At 30.2% G+C, this 10,456-nt stretch overlaps 1 long non-coding RNA gene across 1 annotated transcript; it reads right to left on the bottom strand.

The window, feature by feature from the left end:
• Positions 1-1,195: 1,195 nt before the first annotated feature.
• Positions 1,196-1,664, bottom strand: LOC139906183 (uncharacterized). The gene is made up of 2 exons (XR_011781529.1): positions 1,481-1,664; positions 1,196-1,413 (listed from the first exon to the last, which is right to left on the bottom strand). It is a non-coding gene; the product is annotated as an uncharacterized lncRNA (long non-coding RNA).
• Positions 1,665-10,456: the final 8,792 nt, after the last annotated feature.

The following is a 10,456-nucleotide window of genomic DNA, read 5'->3' on the forward strand; positions in this document are numbered from 1 at the left end:
TTAGAATCGGATAGTAATTATGAGTTTTATAATCAAATCATCAAAATTTTAATACAATATAAAAATATTTTTCAATTAAAATAAATACTTAGCCTCATTTTTTCGCCATAGGCATGATATATTAGATACAATAAATATTTTTAATAATGCCTAATCTTAATTCCTTAATCCCATGACAAAAAGTTGGTAAAACATTGAGTTTTACAATGTTATTTATACGATGAATTTATGGGTCGATTATATTGAATGAGTATATACTTAATTTTATAATAAATGTCAGAGAAGGGATTTTCAGATAATTCCTTAAATACAGTGAAATAGAGTAATGCATATCCAAAATAAATAGATTGATTATATCTAATTTTTAATATAAATTATTCATGTAAATTACGAAAGTCAAATATAATCATCCCAAATCTTCTCCAGTAATATTTGTAATGGAAAGATTCAAAATACTGACTTAGATGCATATAATTATTATCTTGTATTTGATGAGATATATTAAAACTTTTTATTAAGTGTATTAGAAGAGACGGATAACGTAGAAATCCGTTTTTGTGCCCCCATGATTAGAAAACTTGAAGGTCCTAAGTATTAATTGACTAATTTATCACTATAATTGCTCGATAGGATTCGAGACTTGTGACACAACTTGACTATAACTGTAGATATAATTTATTCTAAACTCAAGAAAAACATTAACACTATACAGCCTATATTATAAGTTATAACTTATAACTAAAGAGCATAGGGAAAAATTTCTTTCTCTTTCCTAGGGACTTGAAATGTCTGAAATTACTAATTAGCTAGAAAAAAATCTGAGGACTCGAATTGGATTTGATGAAAGATAAAGTACTTGGATAAGTGGACAAAGAATTGAGGCTAGACTTGGAGTTGCAGTACAATGACTTTTTCCAACCTCTAATGATTAATGCATGTTCGTTATAAGCCTTGGAGATGTTCTATAGTTATAAAACTTTGGGACGATGTCTAAACTTTTACAAGGAATCTAAAGATATATTTTTTCATTTCATATTATTATTATTATAGATCATCGTTGATTACCGAAATATGTCTTACTCATTTATATTAATTGTTCTATGTTGTTAAATTATTTTACTAATACTAATAACCATTAGGATAATAGGATTGTAAATTTGGTTCTGATAGAAAATTGTTTTATCTGTATGGCGAGTTAATTTATTTCAATTTAATGGATTTATGAGTCTAAAAAGAGACATTGAATACAAAAAAGAAAACATGAAAGAAGAAAATTTAGTTGGATCGATAAAAACATATGTTCCCACGACATGTTGACCAATCCAGTAAGTTTGATGTAAAAATGTGGCTTCCCATCCACTATGATTTGTTTCCAGTAGTGATGGTACGATTGATCGGAATCGGGTGTTTTTTCTGGAATCGCCATCGGAAAAATAATGTTAGTTTAAGATTCCAATTCTTATGTATTATTATTTATTACTCGAGATTCTCTGTTTTTCTTTATCGAGCCCATTATAACATGTAAATCTTCCAAGACTGACTTCCTTTCTCTGTGAAATATAGAATTTATGTTACTTATACCACAGGCTATGTAGAAATTTCTAGAATTTTGTGGAATGAGTACTCTTAATCCCAGTTGGTTTGCAATGTAATCTTTGTTTGATTTTTTTTAGACTAGCGGGAGTAATCGACAAGGCATGGAATTACGTAGTTCTTTAAGCACACACTCAAAAGTTCTCCTCAGACCAATGGATATACGACAAACTTGTGTGTATTAATATAGATTAATGATAATTAATAAAAAATATTTCCAAATGCATGAGAAAGGGGCCGCTATTCAGCATAAAATCTGAATGGTCAAATTCGATTTTCAATCTGCTAGCTACTAATTCATTTTGTATATTCCTTGAGATTTAAGCCTATACATAATCCCCATTCCTTTAGCCCTTGCAGAATTTCATTACTAGAGTATTATCTTAAATAGTAGTCACAACTTCAAGTGAATTTACTGGTTAAAATTGAAATATATATTCGTTAAATATTTTTTTAGTTTTTATTCAATTTTCCATCTTTGAGGATATATATGTAAAAAATAAATATTAGCCGTCTATGAACTTTAATTTTTCTCTATATTATCATATGCATTCATATTAATAAGCATCAGTACTACTAAAAACATATTTTTTAAAGTTATAACCTACTATATAAACTGTTGAATTACGCTTAAGACCATGATTCAAATAAGTTAAGCTAAATTTTATGTTAATTTTGTGAAATAAATTAGGAAAACAATTTTTTTTTGTGAGAGAGTAACGAGTATTCAGGCGAGTAACGAGTAAAGCTCGTAATTCCTCCAGTATTTTTTTGCGGAAACTCGAAGATTCTCATGCAGCTAAATTCAGCTTGCGGCACATAACTATAAATATTATTTACATTTTTGGATATTACAAGAGTTACTGGATGCTCAAGTAAGCGGCGGCCGGGGAATTTAACCTCCCTTGGAGCCCAGCAATTTACCTGTACAACCCGTGGATTGGGGTATATTCTGGCATATTAGGAGAGAACATTGATGCTTAGAAATGCAAGGGCGGTGGAGTTTAAACAACCTCGGGGCTCAGCACTTCACCTCCACAACCCGCAGGCCTGGTACACTTTTGGATATTACAAGAGGTTCTTCAAGTGAGTCAGTTCTTTTGATCGATGATTCAGTTCTTTTAAAGATTCAGTTCTTTTGATGATTCGTTCTTTTAAAGATTCAGTTCTTTTGAGAAATCAGTTCTTTTGTTTGACAGTTCCGTTGGTGAGTTGGTCACTTTGCAATTTGTTCGTATGCACAAATTAGAGTACACTCAATGTATCAAGCCCATGAACTACCGTGCGATACTTGAATATATTCATATTTCATAATAACTTAACGAAAAAGTCAAAGTGGATAGAAATATTGGATTGAGGTTGTGTGATATATTATATAAATGGGAAACTTACGGTATAAATTAACAAATCACTTCTGCAACTGAGTCTGTTCAGTATGTTCACTAAAAAGATTTGTTCAAAAGAACAAATCGTTTGTGAACGACACAGCATTAGTTATGAGGGCTTTATATACCTATGTAAGGTAAAATAATCTAGCTAACCAATTAATATTATACGAGTGTGAATTGAAGGGGGAACACTTGTAAATATAAAGCCATATTCCATGTAAAAATGAGGAGATGGTGAAGCAGATCAATGATAATACTCATTCAGCTAATATTGGAGACCCCAGGCTCGGAGAATTTATCAATCCATTAGATGCCGCACCATTAATAAAATGGAAACCACACACCAAATTATTTCACAAGAAATAGGAAATGTATCAGAAGCGGCTTTGCGATCTTCGCGACTAATAGAAGTTTGGAAATTTTGGAGATGTTGAAAATTGGTTTTCTGATGGTACTTTCAAATTTTTCCCATCAACATTTTTACAACCTCCTGACCATCATTGCCCTATCTAATGGTTTTAAGATACTAAGTGTGTTTGCCTCCTCCCAAATAGGATACAATGTACATACATTAGGGGGCTTAGAGTGCTGTATTCTTGAAACCTAATTCAATAGCTCAGACCTTGATTATAGATTTTGAAATACCATGAATGAATGCATTCAAATTAGTATTTCCAACTTTAAGCATTAAACACTGCTTCTTTCACTTGAAACAATCTTTATCAAGAAAAGTTTAGCAATTAGGACTTCAAATTGAGTATGTGGAAAATTCAGATTTGAGTCTTAAAGTTAGAATGCAAATGGTTTTGGCTTTCATTCCACCAGAAGTAGTAATTGAGGCATTTGAGATTCTTTACAATGTTATACCCAAAATATCAATCCCAATCGTCGATTACCTTGGAGATAAATACATTAGCCGCCTTTAACTTCATGGTCGACGTCATCCCTCTTTTCCAATATTGATGTGATGTGGAACGTACAAGATAGAATTGAAAATCATATTTCTCGTACAAATAACCCCGTTGAAGCATAGCAGAGGCACTTTCAAGCGAATGTGGGGTCTCACCTTCCAAATCTATGGGCTTTCCTTTTAATGTACTTCAGTAGGAATAGGGATCAACAATTGTTACCATGATGGTTGGGGAAGGGCCACCTCCTCTAAGGCAAAAATACGAATTAATTAATTCAAGATTTAAAGACATTGTCGAAAATTATAATAATTTAACTAAATTAAAATTTTTAACTCTCAACATTCAGTTCTAAAATTTTTATTATGTCCATTTTTTTAATTTTTTTTTGTAGAATAAATTAGTATTTTTCATATTTTATTGTTTCATATTTTTAGGTTTTTTTTTAATATTTAAAAACTCCCTTGTCTCTCTTCAGTCCACACAAATGATACCAGGTCTGAGTCTAGGAATCTTCCATACTAAAAACCTTGTTCACTAATGTTGCAGAATTATTTGAGGGTAAAGTCGTTTTGGGTGATTATCCCTTGTCTTCAAGAAGATGACCCCGTCGGAACAAGATTCTCAGGAGCAAAGAAATCAAACTCTCGGACTAACAATGGGACATTATTAACAGAAGACTAATTAGTAAATGTCAATTGAGCTTACTTATAGCACTGCGTCGAAAGACACCCAAAGGAGTTTTGAAGACTAGGAGAAATGATTTGACTCTTCGTAGCATGAATTGGATAAAATGTTTACCCAATAAGTTCCAATACTATCGGGAGGAGCATAACTTCCAATCAAGCAACTTGTTGTGGCTTAAACATAATTTGTTATTAGAATTCCCTTGTTAAACTCAGGGAGAGTGAGGATACATGTTACAAAAAATCAATTTTTTTTAAACTGTCATAAGTTTCACAATTTAAAAGATTTCATTATATATATGGGCATATCCATAAAGAAATACATTTTATTCGAAAATTTCAAACTAGAGATTTCAGTTTAGTTGAGATTGTTTTGGGTTCTCAACAAATCATGCGGAGAAAATCTAATCATGGATAACCCATGAAAAAGCTATAAGTCCCTAAGTTTGCTTTATCAAAGATAAAGTGAAGAAGATATAGAATGATTTTAGTGCTAAAATGAGTGTTGTTTTGATGAATATGCAATTATCCTCAACCTATTTTCTTGATTTGATAGACCCTCTTATAATGAATCTTTGAGAGAAATTTAAAAGTATTCTCTCTATTAACAACATTAGTAGAGTGGTGCTAAGTGATGTTCCCTATAAGTCCCGTCCCTAAGAAAATACATTAAAAAGTTCATACTACTCCAAAACTAGAGGTTGCATAGTAATGATATTTTAAATTCTCAATAACGATGTTAATGTCTTTAGAATATGTATCAATTGAACAATAAGAACATTTTATGATCGAGTTATAGTCTTAGTGACGAACAGGCCTAGATGCTCTTGCTGTGCCTTTGTTTCTAGCCTGCTGCTTTAATATTGTGAAACCAGCCTTTTGAACGGAACGAAATTACTAAAATGTCGAAAGTATTAAAAATATTTCATAATATAGTTTTTCAAGCTATATTGTAGACAATAATTTAACTATTACAATAGAAATAATAACAATTTATTTTACTTTTTTGACACTAATCGATCAAAAAATAATAATAATTGCTATTTCATAGGGATTTTCTGTACATATTAATTTGAGTTAATTTAATAGTCCCTGTTTATCATTGCTTTTAAGTAATATTTAATGTACCTCTCAAGTCTTTTTTTTATTTTTAATCAAGATTTATTAGAAATTTATCTATTTTATGTAGTAAAAATATCAACTATGATCCAACAAGATGACGTTGCCTTCATTTATGCTACAATTTACGACGTCAGTGAAAATATTATCTAGATAATTTAATGAAATAATACCTGGAATGTAAAATTGAAAGCTACATTCTTTGCCACCTATGAAACCTTTTGACTTAAACATCATCCAATTATTTCAAATTGTTATATCGAATATTTATGTAAGTTTTAAAAAACAACTTTTCTCATTAAAATTAGTTAGTTAATTAAATGACTATTCATCCATGTTATTAATGTCCTCACACCTATTTTGCTTTTCTGCATGAAGGAACTCTTCCATTGTGATATGGAATAGAAGTCTATGTTGAAAGTGATTAATTCCTTCATCCTATAAATGACTTCCATTATATAAAATTAATCAAATGAAACGGGCTAAAAATTTCTTCCTATTTTATTTTGACACTAATTCATTCTAATAGATGAGTAATTAATTTTTTGGAAGGATGTTCCACTTTCTCCATATGTATGTACGGATACATGGCTTAAATGAACCTTTTAGCATGTGTAAGAACGTACCTTTTATTAATTTGTTTTACATACAATATCCATTCAAAAGCTAGATGAAATACTGCAATTCCTCAAGTTCATTTTTCTATCTTTTTATCATTTATAATTAGCTTTTAGTCAATAAATATGTGGCCCGTCAACACGCTCAAAAATAAAAAAACTGGAATTATTTTTCTTAAAAAGTGTGTCGGACTAAATTATGCATTCTTCAACTCATTATCGTTCATTTTTTTAACAAATTACTCTGATTAGTTCTTTGGAGGTGTCTCAAATTGTACTTATTTCAAGTAGCAAAAGTTTATCCTCACAATGAAATAATTAGAAATTGATGGATTTTATTTGAAAGGCCATATCGGGGAAAAATTAAATAACATCAATCATACAACTGAATGCGAAATTTACGGGCGTTCAGCGGAGCTCACATTCAATGAACGGAACGCGATTTTTTACGTAAAAAATGGGATTTTATTGTTCTGTCTCACTAGTTATTGGTACATTTACTCTTGAAATTGAAATCGCTTGTACGAGAAGTGTTTCCACTCAAAAAACAAACATTCGTTTCTTTCAAAGGTACCTTCAGAACTTCTTTTAAAATGTTCTCTATAGTTAATGGTTCCATCATCTATAATCCAGACTTTTTTACATCTCAAACACCATATTAGTGTTGACGTATTGCTAAAATCATATTTTTCTAATCCAAAAACATTATCAAAATATAAAAAAATATGTTTTAGATCGGGTTGGGTCGTAATTTAACTTTTGTTACATCGGGTGGGCCGGGTTTCAAAAATATTCACCTTTGCAGTCCTTATATATAGATTACTTCGCAGATACCTGTTTATCTGATTTAATTTCATTTACCCGATATGAAGTAGGCATATAATAATTTAAAAGATTGAGACTCAGATAAATAATTTGAATCAAGTTATTAAAATTAAAAAAATATTTTGACTGGAAAAAATCATATATCTTTGAGTGGATAAAATATGTTATTTCAACAAAGTAGTTTCTTTGAAAATGTATTGTGATTTAAAAAATCGTAACCAAATGTGTATATGAAATTATCTTTTGTTAAAATATTCATTATTAGTCAACCTTACAACCAAAAGAATGATTGTTAATTCCTAACACCCTATTTAAACCAAATGAATCAAAGCTAATTAATTAATTCACTTGATAAAATTGTAAAAACTAGGATTTGTTTTGAACGTTCAAAATTCATTCTAAACTACGACTATTCCTAAAATAAAAACATGTTATCAGCTGTATAATCTTGTTTCACTAAGCTTTTATAAAAGAGTATAACTTAAACTAGTGTTTACCAAAGTGGGGTCGTGACCTATGTGGGGGTTGCAGGAGACAACGGAGTTGTTGCGAGATGATTTTCAAAAAATGAAGAATATAATTTAAATCGACATTAGTTTGAGTGACATCAAAACTTAAATAATATACATATATTTTATAAGAGATAATGAAAGTGGCTATAACAAAAAGTTACGTTGCAGTAGTTGCAACTCATGATTAACAAGATCCCCAATAATGTTAACTAATTTCTCCAAATCAACAAAATACAGGGAGGAATTTATCAAATATAGCTTCACATACCAGGATTTTAATTCTGAAACACTTGACGAGTTCTGGATTTCTGTGATAAATGAGTACCCACTGCTAGTTAAAGCAGCTTTAGATTTACTTATACCATTTGGGTCAACTTATTTATGTGAGAGGACCTTTTCTGTACTAACTCATATCGAAAATAAATTCAAATCACTGCTTAACATGGAGGAAAATCTGCTAGATGCTGTATCCAAAATAAAACCTAGAATCGACTTGCTTTGCTCAATGCACAGTGAGCATCCGTCACATCAACACTTTGATTCGTTAATAAACTATTAGAAAATCCAGAGCCTATAGTGATATTTGTTTGTGAGTCTTAATTTTAACTTTATCTACTACAAGAAAAAAAAAAAAAAAAAATAGGTAGTAAAGAAATGACTCAATGTAGTAAATATATCGCTGATTTTAAATTAATATTACATTCGATTATTTCTTCGTAGTATTTCATATTTTCTCTCATATTTTTCAATTATATCTTTATTTTTGATCAATATAATCGAATAACTTATATAATTATTAGCCTCGGGGTTATACTTGATAAGGTTGATATGGCCTTTAAATCATCTATTTACAGGGGCTTCCACGGGATTATATTTCGGCAGGGGTCGGGTTTCGAAATTTTTTGAAAAAAAAAACAAAAATTAAATTTTTTTGAAAAAATTTCAAAAATCCAAAGCTATTCGGCAAATATTACATTTTTGAAAAAAAAATCCAAAATCCATAGCTTTTTACAGGAAATTAAATTTATTAGAAATTTTTGGAAAAATCCATAGCTATAGAGAAAAAATTAAATTTTTTGGAAAAAAATTTCAAAAATTAAATATTGTTGAAAAATTTCAAATATTAAGTATTTTCGAAAAAAATATCCAAAATCTGCATAGTCATATATTTTAATGGTCGAACTCAAAAAAGTTTGGGAACCACTGCCTTAAACTACCAATTCAGCCTAACTGTATAGCTTGTAATCTAATTAATTTTTTTGTACTTTATGAATTGAACGCTGAACGGAACCTGCCAAAAAAATGGAAGGCTTACAAGCCGGCTAAGACTATAGTTAACATTCTTGGATATATAATTTGGATATCTCAACTCAACATACAAATGTGAATAAAACATATATGTATTCATAATCGGAATTTGTCAATAAAATATTAGGTTGCATTAAAAGCTTTCGGTTTCTTGTACGAGGGTTGTCTGAAAAGTTTCCAACCTCAACGTCAAGATGACAGCACTAATAAATAAAAGGTAGTCACATCTAAAGGACTTAAAAAGAACTAAAGAAAACCCCTTTTCCTCTCTTTAAGTCTCTTTAGTCACATCTATCTAGCATATGTTGACAATTATTCACGAAAGTTTCAACCATTTTGGAGGCACAGTTGTTATGTAACAGTCCTTTGGTGAGTTGATTTGAGTGTTTATTAGTGTTTTTGGGAAAATTGACACAAACTGTTGTTTTGCTGGGAAAGGGAAGGTGCTTGTTTTTTTTTGGGGATAGTCATGGAGCTATTTTAATTGTGTATCTTCAAAAAGAACAGAAAAAAAATAAATACAGGAGCATACTACACTTCATTACTTGACAAGCTGAAGGCAGATTTTCGTCAAATGAAGACCTTCTTGAACAATTATTTTTCAGAGAAAAACGCTTGAGTACTATTTGGACAGGTTACAAAGATGGAAGCATCGCTGGGAAAAATGTGTAGAGTTGCAAGAAGGAGACTATGTTGAAAAAAAAAAAAAAAAAATAGAAAAAATGTTAGGTTGGAAACTTTTCAGACTACCCCTGCATTAATATGATGTAAAAAAAAATTAATTAGGAATTTTTTCTTTTCGTGATTTTTGCTAAAGATTGTATTTGTGTTGTTAGAGTACCACAAATATTAATGAATTGTCCATAGAAGCACAAATTACATTACAAAATGATTCATGATTTCCTACTTTCATTTTTGTTATTTAAATGACCTATTTATCCTCCCACAATCATCGATATACCTACGTAGATAAAAATATTTAGTGGGCTATACATTTTCCTAAAGAGCATGTGCGTGGGATCCAAAGTTTGTGTAGATTCTTTTTACTGTGACATTTGACACATTTGCATGGCTCTTTTATTCAATCCATTCGATTATTTTAAATTCATAGCCTCTACTCATACATAGAGCCTTGGTTAGATTTCATATTTTAGTTCTGAAATGATATCCTACTATTCTTCGACGCTCAATAACCACGGGTACTACTACATAATCATGTTGAATAGAGTTAAAGACACTCATTTCGTTTATGAAACTTTATTTGCCCATATATGGTTTTCCAAATAGTATGTATGATATTATTTTTTTTTAAATTCCTTAAGGGATTTTTTTTTCAATCTTTAAGTGTAAATTGCGATGCCTTCAAAGGATCATTAAGAATATTTACTTAACGGAAATAAAAGATAATTTATTGGAGAATACAAATGTAATCAAGGTGAATTCTGTGGAAAATTAGTTTAGCTTGCTTAAGTTTTGATATGGATGTGAATCCTAATCCAG

Source organism: Lepeophtheirus salmonis, chromosome 8 (assembly GCF_016086655.4).
Source record: "Lepeophtheirus salmonis chromosome 8, UVic_Lsal_1.4, whole genome shotgun sequence".
Classification (NCBI taxonomy): domain Eukaryota; kingdom Metazoa; phylum Arthropoda; class Copepoda; order Siphonostomatoida; family Caligidae; genus Lepeophtheirus; species Lepeophtheirus salmonis.